This window comes from Pseudopipra pipra, chromosome 4 (genome assembly GCF_036250125.1).
Source record: "Pseudopipra pipra isolate bDixPip1 chromosome 4, bDixPip1.hap1, whole genome shotgun sequence".
NCBI lineage: Eukaryota > Metazoa > Chordata > Aves > Passeriformes > Pipridae > Pseudopipra > Pseudopipra pipra.
The window spans coordinates 37,991,530-38,009,572 of record NC_087552.1 but is presented as its reverse complement, the minus strand read 5'-3'; the positions used below and the strand labels follow the sequence as shown (position 1 = coordinate 38,009,572).

General features: G+C 35.5%; 1 protein-coding gene across 8 annotated transcripts in view; it reads right to left on the bottom strand.

Annotated features, from left to right (window-relative positions):
- Positions 1-18,043, bottom strand: part of GALNTL6 (polypeptide N-acetylgalactosaminyltransferase like 6) — a 573,576-nt gene that overhangs the window by 513,894 nt on the left and 41,639 nt on the right. The window lies entirely within an intron of this gene.

The following is an 18,043-nucleotide window of genomic DNA, read 5'->3' as shown; positions in this document are numbered from 1 at the left end:
AAAGACTTTAATAGTTTTCTTACAACAACTTATGAGAAAACCTAGTAGAGTAACCTCTGTTGAACTTTTGCTCTCACCATGTAAAAGATAAATTTTCATATTATTTAAACAATGATCTATCAGTTAACCATGTCTATATTGAGACCACAAATTTTACAGAATCACAGAATATGCTGAGTTGGAAGGACCCACAGGGGTCATCGAGTCCAGCCCTTAGCCCTGCACAGAACCATCCCCAAGAGTCACACTATGAGTCTGGGTGTATCATCCAAACACTTGATCTCTGTCAGGCTTGGTGCCTTGACCACTTCCCTGGGGAGCCTGTTCCAGTACCCAGCCACCTTCTGGGTGAAGACCCTTTTTCTGATATCCAGCCTAAACCTGCCCTGACACAACTTCAGGCCATTCCCTTGGGTTCCGTTGCTGGTTACCACAGAGAAGAGATCAGTGCCTGCCTCTCCTCTTCTTCCCCTCAAGAGGAAATTGTAGAGTTTGATGAGGTCTCCCCTCAGTCTCCTCTTCTCCAGGCTGAACAGACCACTCCAGCAGTTTATCTATGATGTTATATAGAAACAGAACATTATGTAGACATTGGGTGTTATGCCCACTATGAATTTATACATATATAGATAACTAATAATGTGTTATGCATACCTATTGTCAGTGTCTATACAGTAGACATACTCTGATAGAGATAAATACTATGAAAATGGTCTCATGCCTGCTTGAGAGCTAACACTCCATCCTAAAGACCTATTACATAGTGTCAGACTAGAGAGTAATGAGTAATGAGATAATGATGGTAAGATAAAAATGAAAAATAGTGAAAGACAGTAGTGGAAGTCCTTTTGGTGTTTTATCAGCACAATTGCTGAAAGTATGAAAAATTTTTAAAAGGCTGTACAGTATGAAGAAATAATAAAAAAGTGCCAAATATGTGAACAGAAAATAACAATATAATTTGGAAGTCCTTCATAACGTGTGCATTGTAGGCTTTCTTTATAGAATGTGAACACTCCTGTAGATTTTGCAATTATGGTATTAAAATGAATTCAAAGATGCCCTCCAGCATTCTTAGCATTGTTACATATGCATAGCTCAATACATTCGTAATTAGAGAAGTGGAAAATTGCTCAGATAAAGAATGTCTGATGAATGACTGCAGTTCTTCTACACAAAATCCAACAAAAAAAGTTGCATATGAACAAGACATAAGTTAACCAGCTTAGCAGCTTCATTATGGAGGATATAAGTTTGGTTCCACTGAAACACCATTATCTAAAAGAGATGTTCAGAAAACTTCAATATTGAGATACTGTACTTGTTGAACACTATTTACATCAGAACAAAGATATCTTACAGTCTCTACATGATGTCACAGACAAAATGTACTAACACATAACGTTTCTGGAGTTGTAATCACTAACACTAGGAAGGAAGACATTGGAATCAGGACTTGGCTGGAGTTTTACAACAGTCCAAGTACAAAATTGCAATCATCAAAATTTTCTCAGATTCCATCTTATAACACAGTTAAATTTCACTATCTTCTAAAGAAGTTTTTGATCTTAAAATTTCTTGCATATGTCCTAGTTCTGAAAAAAAAAAAATAAATTACACTGCTCAGCACTTATGTTCAGTTTGTTTAAGAGCCAGAAAACACATTCTTCCAGTAAATACCCCAAAGGCCTCTATTCAATGGTCTTAAATTTCGTCTTTTATGTTTTAAAGGATGAGACTAACGGAAAGAATTGGTAGCAATCACTTGTTATCAGATCAATGACGATACCCTCTTGCACAGAGCCTACACATTAAAGGGTCACTTACAAAATGGGGGAACATGAGCAGTTCACATTTCTCACCTCTCACCATCTTCAAAATAAGTGGCCCTCAAGCAGGATACACCTGTGGGGAAAAGATGAGTCTAACAATAGATATCAGAAATAAAATCAGATCCAATGAAATTAAAATACCTAATTTGCATAAGCAACCTCCTAATCCAATTTTCTTTTTAACCAACATTAGAATTCTGATAGAGTTTATATCTAAATTCTTCAAAATACCTTGCTTAAAAATAGCATCCCTCTGAAAACTTTAGTTGTATTGTTTCAGATGGGTTTTTTAAAATTTTTTTTTTGTTGTTTTCTAAAAAAAACAACTTACTCTAGAGAACCTAACTTTTAACTGCTTTGATTTATTTGCTAAGTCTCTCTTTAGAATACAGTCTTCTATCCCTGGAGACCTAGAGTAAGAGCCAGGAACAGCTTCTCATTATACAGCAAAAGCAAGACAAAATTTCACGAAGGGATAAAAACTAGGAAAATACAATGGGAGAAATAAACAGAAGGTGATAGAAAAACAATACAACACATTTTTGGATCTAGAAAGTTTAGATATTTCCCTCATAACCTATAGCAGGTGCATAAGAAAAGGAAAATTGCTATTATTTATAAATTAAATATGATATGAAATAATATATATTCTAATATTTAAATCTATTATATTGATATATTACTATTTTACCATAGTTTTTTTTTTAAATTGAAGACATTTCCTAAACACTTGTTTTTTATTGGGTTTTTTTTTGATCCTTATGTTCTTACATATATAAAAATGAATTACCAGCTTTTAAGTAACTATCACCTTATATGTGAGAAGAGAAACGTGTGAGAAGCAAAAATAAGCTTTTAAAAAGATCTTTATTTTTTCTTCTTTTCATAAGGTAAAAAATTAAGAGAGAGAAGAATTGTAGGGGATAGTAAAGAGCTTTACAATATAAGTATGTAAAATTTTGTTTAATTCTTAGGAGAACCTTTTTGATTTTTTTCTAAAGAAAAATCAAACACCTCTTCCTTTTTTCCCCAAAATTATCCCTTGCATATATTGTCCTATGAAACACTTTCCAGAAAATATTTTAGATTATTTTAATTTTGAAGGTCAAGATGCTTATGAAAATATCTTGCCTACAAAAAATACTGTGTTTCATAATAAAAGAATATTACTATAGCAACAGTTCAAGTTGTTATGGTAACAGGGTCTGTGAAAAGGGCAAATGAGCTTACAAAATGTTTAGATATTTTTTTCTGCAGAATTTTTTATATTCAGTTTTTCCTTAAAAATTCTTTCAAACTGATTCAGAGCATAAAGTATGGGAAAAAAGAACTACAAAGAGGTAGAGTTGTCATTACTGTTCTGAAATATAAACACCTGTTTTGTTTGTATTCTTTATATGTTATCGGTTATGTAACATTTGTATACTCTGAAAGAAAAGGGAGAACAAGTTCAATGAGACATCCTATTAGACAGCTTCTCATTTCACTCAAATTTTAAAATTTGCCAAGAAAAAAAGAAAAGGAAGAAAAAAGATCAGTCACAGGCAATTGAAACAGTGGTTTGATTAACAGCATTATTTAGGGCTCATCAGAATTATCAACTTGGTTGAATCACACTGCTCTGCAGGCTAAATGTAGCTGTTGTGTACACACAGGAGACAATGTCCAGACAAGTGGAGTTCACATCTGCCCAGTGCAATCTTTCTTTCGCAGATTGGCTGCCTATGTTTGCCCACACAGAGCCCGAGGTGGAACCATACCTGTAGGGCCTGCCAGGATGGGGTGGAAACAGGAGCTAGCAGGCTCTAGCAGAATGACAGAGGGAAGCTGTGGACTTCTGAACCATATAGGCAGGAGGCTCAGAGGAGTCTGAGTCTTGTCTTTTGTCACTGTCTCAACAAAAACAGCGCGGTTGGAAAACGATACATTGATGCTTTTGAGTCACTGACTGCTTAGTGGTCCTAGCCAGATCTCTTGTATTGCTGACCAATGTGAAACGGGCCTTATTAGTGTCAAATCCATAGTGCTATGCTGAAAACAGCAACTCTATTCCTTACTGTGTTGGTTCTAAGCAATGGTTCGATTGACTTTTCAAGTTTCCCAGGAAATGATTTCCATGCTGACAGTCAATCTGCCAGATTGCAAGTGGAATTAAGCATACTTATGATACTGTAGCAATAAAACTTCCCATAACTGTCCAAAAATACATGAGAAATGGAAAGAGAAATTATAGAAATATTCTGGTTTGCATACTGCAGATATTCAACGGATGGTAACTGATTTTCATCTGAGATCATAACTGATTCTGACTAACATTATGATGTAACTAATCTGGGACACTTTCAGAGTGGGGGAATTCAATCAAAACACGGGAAAGCAATAGAATATTTTGCTGAAGGTATGTATTGTATTTTCCATCAGGTATTTTATTATTTTATGGAAGTTTTAAAAAGTTTTCTAAATTAGTTTCTAATTCAAACATTCTGGAGAAACAAGATATCACTTTTAATTATTGGGCTATGGGTGAGATTCAGGGTATTTTTATAAAGCTAATTTCTATCGGAAAAAAATAACCACTTCAAAAACAGAGGTTTTGATCATTAAGAGTCCAAAAATTGGGTCCGAGCTGTGTTTGCAAATCTGGAGAAAGCTATACACATGCTATAAACCTCATCCAAAGTTAAAGAATTTACAGATTAAATGTACTCCTTATAAAAACCCAGAACCTTAGCTCAATGAAGTAACTTCGTATGAAACTAGAGAACACTGTGAGATGACAGAGCTCATAAAATACTTCCCTGTAATTAGTACAGCATTTGATGTATCTTGTAGTAAAGTCTCAAACTACACTAGACACCTCCACTGGCAGGTCATCAATAAACTAAAAAACCTGTTTTAATTTGTGGACACTATCAGAATAACTGACACCAACCATAATTTCTGGACACACAAAGAGGGAATTTGGTAGACACATGCATTCAGTGTCAACGCACCTACAATGGATGTTGCCAGTAGGAAGTAGCCTGAATTGCACCACTTGAAATAGTAGAATCATTCAGAAGTAAAACAGAAAAAAAATATTTTTTTTTTTTTTATGAAACAGGTAACCTGTTTGTATGAACAAAATATAAGTAAAAAAAAAAAAATCCCATTATGTCTTTTCCATCTTTATTATTCATGATTCTGTGTAGCTGCTATGTGAAGTGTTTAAACAGTAAACTCTATTTAAACATTCAAAAGTAAAATATTTATTCTGTGTGTGAGACTCATTTTAGAGAATAACAGAAAGTGTCATTATATAATCTCAGCTATTTTGTTTCACTTTATGTGGCAAAAAATACTGCTATTTATAAAATCTGAGAAATACTTCATAATTATTACTGCAGCTAATTAATTTTTCTTTTCTGCTTGTGAAGTGTTTTCAGGTAGGAATGTCTGCAGACACAGAAGCTTATGACTCCATTTTTAGCCTTCTGTAAACAGTCCCAGAAAAAAAGTATCTGCTATTTTTGAAAAGTATTGTATATGTACTTTATATTTATATGTATTTTCAAAATATGAAGAATATTTTTTTAATATTTAGAAAGCAAGTGAAACATCCCTAATGCATGGAAAAATAAGTGTATTCTGCATTTATAGATCTAAATTTTCTCTGGTTAAATATCAGAATATTCCTGCAGTTAAACTTGCTGTATACATAGAGTTTACTGAAAAAGTTTCAGAGGTGAAACAGTTCCCAACTGGTCCAGAATGGCATGGCTAATGCCTTTGCACTATCATTCTTTTCTTCAAGATGGCTGTAGTGAAGCTGACCCAGTGCAGATGATGCTTTTAAGATCATTTGTAATAAACTAAAACTCATTCATCTCTGTGGATGAATTTTAAAAGGTTAGTTTTGAGAGTCTGATACTGTGGAACAACATAAATTCTCTTGCATCATACAGAAACAGCAAGTATTTTGTCTAGGTAGAATTTTATCAATATTCATTGCAGTACCATTTTCCACATAAGCAGAAACATGCAATCAAGAGAAGGAGTTTTCTTGGACAAATTCTTTTTGTTTATTTCTTTTGTTATCTATTTATCAAATTCAGTAAAAATTCTACCAAAAAAAAGAGACATTAACATTATTTTTCTATTAGCAAAGATTGTAAATTATTCTTCTGCAGATTTTTATTCATTACTTTCTGAAAGTGTTCATCACATTGTATATTTTATTCTCCTATATGCTAGGCCATTGTAATCTGTTCTGTAAATTGCATACTCCACTGATTAAAGTTCACTATATTTGAACCAAGTCACAGTTATGACGTAGCTCTCCTGATACACCTACATATATTTGTGAATAAGGCAAATAGCAAAATAGTCTATGTGTGAATCAAAGACCTACTATGTAAAGAAGTTAGATTTAAGTAAGATTATATTTAATTTTCTTCAGGTCCTGAAATAATCTATGAACTAATATGCTATGCACTGCAGCTAAATATTCAGATTATTTAGGATCTCTATTATTCCTTTCCTGGTCTATTTTTATGTATACACAGAGTACTTTGGCTCAAAAATGCAAATGTATGCAGTGCTATTTTACTGTTCTGAAACCTCTGTTTATATATTCCAAGCTAGCTGGAACTTTTTCAAGAACCTTCGTTATCTCGGACTTTTTGAGAATATTTTGAAAGCTTGAATAAATGCCTAACCACCAAATGCCTAGGGCAGCTAGGCAGTGTCTGAAGACTTAGTGAGTTGAGTGACTCTTAAATTAGACATTTCCATGGTTATTTTTAATTAATCACCATATAAAATGTAATTAGCATGCACCACTTATCATTTGAATAGCAGTTGGCAATTTTTTTATTTTGTAAATTCTTCACAGAGCACAAAGTTCAGGAGGAAAGAGGGTATCCCAGAGGCTGATGTCAGGAATAATCAGGGGTGATTTAGTTGGCTGTTGCTCGGGATATAACATGCAGTTTATTTCACTCATTGTTGGTCAGAATTTTTTAACTTCAGCATAGACAACCATCCTTGCTCATCATATCTTCCCTTTGCTTGGGAACAGTAATGAGCTTGACAAAAAAATAACTATGACTTACAGAGAACCTCATCCTCAAGTGCTGTGTGGTTACTTTGGATGATGACTGTAAAGGCAGCAGGTAGCACAGGTGCAGGGCCTCCACTGTCTTCAATGAACATGTGTTTGTGCTGGTATGAATGAAAATTCCTAATGTTGTTTTAAAGTGGATTGAAGAACACACAAGAAGAGCTGTAAGGCAGGGAGAATCCCTAGGCGAACACTTGGAAGCCAATTTCTTCCTGTCTGGAGGCAGTCAGCCCTTAGTTAGGATTCAAAGGTACAGATCCTTCCTAACAAACAAAGGAGTCAATATCAAAAGCTTCTGCACCCCCCCAGCATTTCCTAAGACAACAATTCTCACCTCCACAGTGCCCAGAGCTGGTAAGGACCTTCAGAATCATACAGATGCACTTTCAAAGACCACACAGACAACATTATCTGTGCATGCTTGGACAAGCCCATTCCCTATAGTTATGGGGAATGAGCATGACATGGTCGGCAGGTCCTGCAGCATACTGATTGTCTGGACTCATTAACATCTGTTCCTGATGACACGTCTCAAAAAGGCACTTTGTATTTGTTCTGGAACTAGTAAAGTTTGGAATAATGCAAACTGATTTCTGACAAATGCAAACTGATTTCTGACAGACTATGCTCCCATCCTAACTACCTCTGTACACATACAGATAAAACCACAGTTAACATCTACAGGCTCAGTCTTATGCTCCAGCCAAGACAGATTACTGCAACAGAGCAAAGTGAAAAATGTCATGGGGTTTTGCTTTCTTTCAGCTAAGTATACAAATCTGTTAAAGGTGACTCAAGCACTAATTTAAAGTTGATCATGTTTCCAGAAGAGCAACTACAGCAAATGAACTCAAATTAGAAAAGCAGGATAAGCTGACAGCATTCCCTTCCACTGTGAACATTCTTCCCTGTGAGTCACACACCAACATATGGACTGCATCCTTCATGTCATGGATCACCCGTGTGCACTGCACTCAAGAGGGTGCTCCTAAAATTTCTAAAGATAAAATACTTTTTATTGTAAATGAAAAGACCTGAAGAATCACCTAATTTGAGGATGAGTTAATTAATACATTGCATTTGAACACTGGCCAAATTCTAGAAATAAGCTGAAAAGGTTTTCTGAAAGCCTTTTTAAACCCAACTCACACTTTTTCCTCAAGAAATAGGCTGCAAGTTTGTGAAAAGGGTGGGGAGAAAATGGAGGGAGAAAAAAAAGTCTATTCTCCACTGCACCCAAGCAATATAGAACTATTACTGTTTTGAGCTTATACCACTCCTACGTAAGCTTTAGTATCCTGATTTAAAATAAGATTTCAGCATCTGAAGCATGACTTAGACAGAAGACACTGATGTCAGAATTTATAGTTCTAGAAGTCCCTGCTCATCTACCTCAGCACACTCAGAACACTTCAAATCATCATTGTTGCCTCCGCTTCTTTGTCCTAGTGGGTTCTCAAGTGCTGAAAGTTTTTCCTCAGTGTAATTCCAAAAGCACCTCAGTCCTGACAGAGCTGAGCAGACAGACCATACAAATTCCTACCCAAACCTAATATAAACAGCTGGCTTTTTTTATTTTCTTTCCCCCTCCCCACCGTGATTCTTACCACTTGAAAGCATTCATAGAACACCTTCAGAATAAAGATATGCATGAAGTCATACTAGTGGTCTCTTAATTCTTCTAAACATTGAATGGAAAACTTTCATGTGGCAACTCAGAGCATGTAAAAAAGAACATGTACACCTATGAAAGAAAAAGAAAGAAAAAATCTTACTTTTAAAGGGAAGCCCTAGGTGACAAGACTGTTTATCTATTTTCATAAAACTGTACCTGGGTAAGATATGTAAAACACTACAGATAAGACTTCTCATGGTAATCAGTTAAAATTGACATCACAGAAATGCTATTACTGGGTTGTTTGGTTCATCCCTCCCCTCTTCCCTGTCTTTAATGTTTCTTTTAAGAGGAAAACTGTAAACAAAATGCTCTACATCAGACTTCCAAAGCAGAAAAAATTAAAACTTTGAGCCTCTGATGGGTAGGTTGCCTTGTGGTCTGGAGAGGGAATAGATATAATATGCATTTCTACACTGAAAAGTTCCTGTCAGGTTTTGGGTTCCACTCAGAAGATTAATCACTTAAAAGCAAGGCACTAGTAGTATTTTGTAGCAATACGTAACTCTCTTTTTGATTTAGCCTTAGTTGTTTAAAAATATTTTGTTACACTCACAACCTTGCAAATTAAAAATGAAATCCCTCTGTAATGATATCCACCTAAATCAAATAAAATAAAGCAGTAGTCTAACCTTGAAAACTACCTGCTTCTAATCACCCTTTAGCAGGATTTTCCCCAGGAGATTCACCTACACAAAGCAACAAGCTCCTAGCAGGAGAGAATGACTAATGCCTCACCCAAGGCTTGCTGTCAGGAAGTGTTCTTCCTGAACCTGCACCCTTCCAGCAGGTGATTGTTTCACACTAATCTTTCCCTCATACCTTTTTCTGCTCAGTGGGAATGTTTTCCAATTTTTCCAGCAAATGCTTCTCAGCTTTTCACAAGTAGGGCATTTGAGAGTACAACAGAGATGCTATTCTAATGAAAATGCCATTTTTTGCTACCTCACTGGCTGCTGATAACATCTTTTTTTTCCTATTGAGACCTTTTTAACATACCATTTGTTTTAAACTGCTGATATGCTTGTAAACAGCTTAGATTGCTGTAAATTGATCCACCTGACATTATTCTTTCTGGTGTGGATAGTCAGGATAAAGAGAAGGCCAGGTTAATTATGAAGAAGATGAGTTAATTAGGTAATTAACACATCACACTTCTCTGTAGCAGGTAGAAAGATGACTGGGGAACCGAGTGAAGTTATAGCAGAAATTGGTTTATGCAGCACAGAGAGCAGGAACTAGCTTTGGTGAGACAGCACAACCGTGTGTAATGCACTCTCTCAAAACCTAAGTTTCTACTAAACTGCATGAATTAGCTCATTCATCCATCTGCTTGAGAATGCAAGGGTTATAAGTCATACTAACTTAGTCAGGAGTTTGCCTCAGTTTCTACAAGCCTGGAGGAGTCTGGCCCTTTCCTGAACTGCAGAGCAGAAGACCTCACTGAGGTCTACATAGAGGAAAGTGCTATTGTGAATCCTCACTGTCTACATTTTACAGTGGGCAGGAATGTAGGAAGGGAATAACACTAAAGAAATTCAATTAATCACACCCAGAGAGATGGATGCTATTTCTGGTATCAAAGAGCTCTAGCTTATGGGGTTTTTGATTTTATTATGGTTTTGAAAGGTCTTGCATCTCATATAAGAAATGTATCTGTTAACTGATGATCAGTTTGATCCGTAACTTCCAAACAATCCATGAGTTTCTGTGGTTTCAAGCTCCCTGAACAAACCAAGGTACCAGGGCAAAAAATATGAGGTTTATATAGCATTAAGGGTTTTAGGGTGCTGGCTGAAACTGGCATATGAGTTTTATTTCACATCACTCTTTTCCATGCAAAAAAGACAACAATTTACAGAACTCTGCTGTGTAATTCGAAATATTTGTAATCTACCTACTGACTGAATTTATTAATGCCATTTAACCTGTTAAATGAACAGTGCTGTCTATCACTCTTGCTTACTGCTGTCAAGAGATGCACGATGACTTGTGTTATGGAAGTGTTATGAGGGTCTCAGCTGTCTTACAAGGCATGTTATACTTCTGTTCAGGAGCACCAGCCTTTTCTGAAATAAGGTGGGGAAACAAGTCTGCACATTAAAATCCTCCCTCTGAAATGATGGTTTGGCTTTTTGATAATTTATCCACGCTTTTCTTGCTAGTCTTCTATCTAAGTGACTTGAGATTCAACATACTGGGTTTTTTCTCTATTTTAGGAATGACTTGGCTTATCAATTTCAAAGTGACAGTTTTGTGTCATACCCCTACAAAAAAAAATCCACCATAGATAAGCATTGTGTCAAAGCAAAAGTGATTTCAGAGATGTTTTTCTTCTCCGGTCTTACACAGAGTCTTAATGTGTCTGTTTCTCTAATGTCTCGGTTTCTCAAACACCAGCATGTACCATAGAGAGTGAAATTCCCAGTTTCCCATAAAAATTTCTTTAAGCATTGAAACACATTTTGCTGGTGTTACCCTATAAATTAGCAATGTCAAGTTCAACTCATTCCAATGCTACAACTTCATCCAATCATTATATTTTTACTCTTAGTCTTTTTTCACTGTTAGGTTGTGATGGTAGAACTAAATGCTTAAGATCACACTCATCTGCAAACCACATGATCTAATGCCCACTTAACTACATTCTACATTCTGAGCTTTACTTATGAAACCAGAACCAAGGCAGAATTTGGAAGGTCTCAGCACGAGCTTGACACTGTCAGAATGATTAAAGATTCTGAAATCTAAAAGAAATTATATTTATATATCCAGTGCCATACTTCTGAAACTTTTGCAGCGTATGTTTATAGTTGATCTCTTTTATGTGATTTAAAAATGTTAAGTGCATAGAGTGCATCAAAAACCACTGCTGGTTTCTTTTAAGTAGCATATTTTTCACCTGTGCACGTTTTTTGAAGATATGCTGTAGTTTATGTTTGTTTTCTTTCCTATTTCTTTAATTTTAGCTCTAATGGATTCTTTTCCCTATTATCTTCTTTCACTCAAGTTACTTTCATAATGTCATATTTCTGTGTCATGCTCAGGACTCACTGTTTATCTTCTTCATTTCAGCAAAGTAGTTCCACTGCCTCTGTAACACTCAACATGGATTTATAGAGAGCTTCTTTTCAGATATCAAACCTTTGAAGCTAAAGCTATGAGAGATTCAGTTTTCTGAATCTCACAAGTCTAAGCAAGGTCATAGTTCTACACCTATACACACACAAAAAGAATGACGTTTTTTCTGTTACTAGATAGATGGGGTGTAAATCTGTGGTCATGATTTAAAAAAAAGTATATGTATTTTCACCCTATCTTCCTTACATGAACATATTAAATGGTGAACTCAGCAACAGGAATAATTATCTCTTCATGTTGACCTTTGTTAGTATTATCTTCATTTAGCTGTTTAAAATTTACATCAACTTTTCTGGTTTTACGTCTCATTTATTTCTAGTTTTCATGATCATACCTTTTTCAGGATAAAAATTATGGCTCATCTTCCAGACTCCTTAGCTGCTCTAGCAAGAATTAAATCCAAAGATTTTCAAAATTCAAAATCCAAATTCAAATCCAAATTCCATAGATTTTCACAGCCAGATTACTCTCCAGATGCCTACGTAGTGTAAAGAAACAGCAAGCCACTACCTGCTGTTTTGCTTTACAGTTTTTAGACTTAACTATCTAACTACATGATATTGTTTGTTAGTTTAATTTTAAGTTTCGTCTTCATTATTGACAATACAGATAACATAAAAAATTGGAACTAAAGCTTCCAGGACCTGTCAATTGAGTAATAGTCAGTTACTAGACAAACAGTCAGTCACTAGCTAAACAATTCTCTTATGTAAGTCCCAGCATTGTAATTGTATCTTAATCTATTAATTGTGAAAATATTAATTAATCTATGTCCATGGCAAATATTCATACAGCAAGAGACAGTGTATCAACTGTTAATCCAAACAATTCTGAACACCAAATATTTCAAAAGAAATCCAGCAAAAAAGCTAAAGTACAAAGCTGAAAGGGTGTGAGAAGCAGCAGCAGAAAGGAAAGATAAGAAGGACAGAAAAGAGGTCATATGAGAGCAGAAATAAGTGGAAGCAATCAAAGAATGGCATTTTATATAAAAGATCCCATGTGAAACAAAATTGGTCCAAGTTGTCATATCTGGCTGACATTCTTTTCTCTGTATAAGTAATGTACCAATTCTTTTGCTACATTTACTGATTAGTGGAGGCTCAAAATTCTTCCAGAGAATAGATGAGTTTTAGAAATGAGATACAGCCTTAATTGTAGCCTTTATGAAGTAGATGGGAATAGCTGAATACACATCCAACCTCAGGAGACACATAGTAACTACAGAAAAAATGAGAAATATTATCTGAAATGGAGAACAGTTTGTAAGAACAGAAAGCAGGTGAAAGAAACTAGGGAAAACTGGTATCAATGTTGTTTGATGCTTTAAAGAATTCACTTCCAAATTGGATTTTCAGTTTCTTTTAGAGGCAACATGCAAAACAGTATTGAACCATTTTCTTACTTTTTGCTAAAACAGCATTGGCATAATCATAGAATCACACAACCTCCTGAGTGGGAAGTATCATAGTGTTCAACTCCTCACCCTGCACAGAATAGCCCCAAGAATCACACCATGTGCCTGAGAGCATTGTCCAAATATTTATTGAACTCTGTCAGGCTTGGTGCTGTGACCACTTCCCTGGGGAGCCTGTTCCAGTGCCCAACCACCCTCTGCCCAAAAAACCTTTTCCTAATATTCAGCTGATATTTGCAATATTTACAGAGAGACTCAGATTCACGTGAGAGGCAACTGAGGAGGAGTCATAAACCACCAAAGACCTCCGAAGCATCCCTCAGACTCATTCCTGAAATCTTCCACCAGAGGACTGTGCGTGATCCAAAAGTGTTGCAACAGACCCAGAATCTATTACAAGAGACAGTGTAAAACTCACACCTCCCCTCGCTGCCCTCAACAGGGGAGGTACCTTGGCATTCCCACCTGGCTTGAATGTAATTAATCCATTGAACTCTATGTTTTGTGGGACCCTCACCACTGAGAAGACCACAAGAGGAGGCCCAATGGAATTCTGTCAGAATCCACATGGTGGTGACTACTCTTATACTTAATCTGTCTCTCTGTCACTCTCTTTCTTCCCCTCCTCACTACTTTTTCCTATTTCTTTCTATCTCTATCTCATATTTACTGTTAAATAAAATCTGTACTATTGACTTCAGCATATGGTCGTGTTTGCACCTTAATTCAGGCAAAGACATCTCTCTAATAATTTTAATAATTGGATCTTAACACCTAGGAAAAGCTGAGCTGTGAATATACTGTGAAAGATTCCCTTAACCTGTGATACCAGAGACTTGTTTGGCCCACATCTTGAGTGTGTCTCAGGCAAAGATGGTGATCATGCGCATTCCCTTCTGTGCTTCAAACTCAACACTTGCAAATAGGTCTGCTTTTTGACAGTTCAGTGATGCTAATGTTCCTGCTTTCTCTAGCCTCATTGAAGAGAGATGACATAATGGATTTCATTGAAGCTTGTACAAATGATTGTGCACACATGGAAAGTGAATGCCATGTCCTGGATTTTGAGAAGTTTGTTTAGCTTGTCTCAGATTGTTTTTGATGTACATTTTCTGCAATAAACTGGCATTGGTTGGATCATCATAAACTAGTGAAAAATAAGATCTTGTTGATGCTTCTATGGAAAAGCCTATAAGTTCATAGGTATTTGAAATTTGGCTTAGTAAAAGTCTTTAATGTGACATGCAATTGCCCAGTGAGGAATAGCAAAACCCCAAGTTAACTGGGGTAATCTGATATAATCTGTATTGACTTCTTAACAGGAAGATTTACAGATGCATTCCATTTCTGTCCAGTCAAAAGATGTAACAGCAAACTAATCATCACCTGACATTTCAGTTCTACCTAAAGACATAATTTTGTCATTATAAAACTTCAGTGTCTAGTATCTTGCATATTAGGAAAGTGGTACATGAACTCTGATTAAACACAAACTTCTAACATACAAGAACTTTTCACTCAAATATGCATACTCTTCTGAGGTTGTTTTCATACTTTTTCTCACCATATTACTATTCGTGTCTAAAAAGAAGGAACCAAACAAAAGAATGAATATTCAATAAAAATACTTGAAAGATGATAAACACAGCTCAAATAAAACTTTGGAAGTTGCCAGGGAGGTGGTGACTCAGAACCATCATTCACAGAAACATGATTCCTGTATATAAGTCACATAAAACCATTGGGAAAAAAAATACAAATCAGTGTATAAGTGATAACTATTGTATAGATGAGTTACAGCTTGGTATACAATATTACATTAGTCTCATCAAATAGGAAAGAAAATTGGGGTTTTTTTGTTGTGTTTTTTTTGTTTTGTTTTGGTTTGGTTTGGTTTTTTTTGTTTTGTTTTTGTTTTTGTTTTTTTGGGGTTTTTTTTGTGGTTTTTTGTATAATAAATATCTGCTTTTGTTTTAAATGCTTAAAGCCTTTCAGGACCTCTGACAGTGATGTCACTGACTATCACACAGACACCAGTATGGAATGGTAGCAATTTCAGAACTCTGATTTACAGTTTTTAGAGCAATTTCAGAACTCTGATTTACAGTTTTTAGAATTTTCATGCTCAAAGGATTTCAGCTCTGAAATTTAAAAAAGCAAATATAAATAAGTCGACCCATTCCTTCTTCCCTTTAGAAAGTGTATAAAACATGTTTATTTCTTGGGGAGAGTATAAAAGGATATACAAAGCTAGAGAAAACCCTCAGTGATTAGTTATTTTCCCCGAGGTTTCCAACCGTATTTTGCAAACCTGGGAAGAACCATTCCCTTAGGACTCTCTGCTATTCTAGTCAGTTAGGTTTAATTCTCTAAAGTTGTGCTATTTTTAATTCCTTTGATGGATACTGAAATGTATGTTTCCAGAGAAGGCAAAAAGCCATTCGGAAGTATTAATGGCTAAGCAGTAACTTAAGAAAAAAAATTAAAATACTCATCTTTTTCAGTATTAACAGATATGAATGTTTTAAAAAATTGTGCAAAATAGTTAAAATTAATATTTAAAAAATATTTAATAATTTAAAAATATTTGTATTTGGCTTTATTATGCTAATGTATAAAAAGCAATTTTCACTCTATTAACAGAAATTGTAGTAACAGTGAGGTTCTTTCAGTTTTGCCTCTGTTTTGTAATTATCTCTTTTCTAAAAATAAACTAAATATCTGTATTAGAGAACTAGCTGAATTAGCATGCCTGAATTTAGAGTTCATAACAGATTTTAGTGCTTCGTGGTGGTCATCTTCTCCTCGATGTTGGCATTGTGTCTGTGTGCTACTGAACACAATACTGAGCACTTGATTAACACATGAGATTTTTCAAAGCCATCTCTAAACTTTACCTTTCAAAACAAAATTTTCCTAATGGGACGTCTGATCTGAGTGTAAGTGACTAACCTTTCCAAGAAGACATGTGAAGAATTTAGTCCTCAGTAATATGATACTTGAACATGGGAGTGAAATATAGAGGAAAAGATGAAATTTGGGCACCATCAGAACTACCTGCACTGGACAGGTGGTATGTGTAGTGGCTTATATCAGGCTCCTGGTCCCCTGGGTGCCCCAACTGACAGTGGGGTCACACTTTGAGATTGCTTTCTCATAGTAAGCAGAATATCATAAGGTAGAAGTGGAGTCACTCATGTACCACCAACTGGAGTAAGCTGGATGCAGCTGAGAAGTCACACCAGAGAGCTTCTAGGTTTTGGAATGGTTTTCTTCCTGCTCACAAGTCTTAACCTGAGCTGAGAGAGGTTCTTCCCCTGCTCAAAACCTTGAAAAAGGGTGCTTAAGTCAGGTTTCAGTGTTAGAGACAAAGAATTTAGAAAAATCACCAGTATTCCAAAAATAAAGAGTCTTTAGGAATCAAGCTTCCCTTATTTTGTACACTCACACTCTCTCTCAAGATGCTCTTGGATGAGGGCATATATATGTTTATATGTGTATGCATACAGATTTTCTGGCAGATTATTTATGTAAAGAAAGGCTGCCTTTAGTTGACATCTTCATTTTTTCACACGTGTTAAAGAAATAAAGTTACAATCCTGTACAAGACATACTGACTAGCCATTTTACAGCAGATAATGACAGGAGTTGGTTCAGTTGTGACATTAAACGAGAGAGAGGAAAAGAGAAATTTGAGAGATGACGGTGATTGTATAAATGACAATTTTTGGAAGATTCTTTGCCTTTATCTGATATTATCCAATCAACAAAAAGCATGATGTAATAAAAGGCAGTGCTCAGAACAAATTTTATCCAAAATCTCGCATGTACTCACCACATCCTGTTATACTAAATTTACCTGTAATTTTTCATGACCTATATAATGTCAATAAAAAGAATGTCTTTATTTTAATGTCACACTGAAAAATGGAGTTTGAAATTATGTAAGTAGATATATGTTGTTAGGATGAATTCTAAAGAAATTAAGGATTGTGGTGCGATCTCTGGAGAGTTATAGACTAATATTTTATTACAAAATTCCTTCTCTATTTTAAAATGATAAAAAATGGCTGGGAAGAAGCTGATTAAAAAAGTATTTGTGGTAACACTACTTCTCACATGATGGATTACTGAGGCTTAGAAATTGACAGAGACTCACGATTTTGTGGTGTAAAAAGGAACAGCCACATTTTTACACACTGGAATTGAAGTTTTAAACCTAAACTACAAGATGCACTTAACTAAGTTATCAGCCCACATTCCATGAATCTGCTGTGAGAAAATGAGAGCAACTAACACCTCTTCACAAGACCTCAGCTAAGTTAAACCATATGCAGCCTTTCTTTGGGGAGAAAACAGTTGGGCAAGAGATTCCATTGCCTTTCTAAGATCTACAAAAAATGTACTAGAAATTTGGGGTTCAGCCTCCAAATATTTGCCTGCAGTGTGCCAAACTTTTAACACTGCAGTATAAAAAAACTTAAATTAATCTTAGATCGTTATTATAGCAAATGACCCCATGCCAGGTCAGTGCAAATAAGGAAAAGCTTGGCTGGTCTTAACCTATCAAATATGTCAAATGGATGTCTCTCAAGTGTGTGATAAAAATGCATCTTCACTGCCTCCAGCAGTATGGTATCTGACCCGAGAGCATTAGAGAAGAGAGACCATATTGAATGCTTTCATTTCCCCATAAAATGCTGATCATCATAGTTCAGACATGCCAGATGGAAGTAGTAGTGATAAATGGTGTTGATGCCTCAGGAGAAATGAGCTAGTAAAGTTATATTATGTTCAGTTGGGATTTTAAACATGTAATATAGTTAAAACTGTTATTCTCCTGCAAAATCATATACCTCATATTTCAGTGCCATATC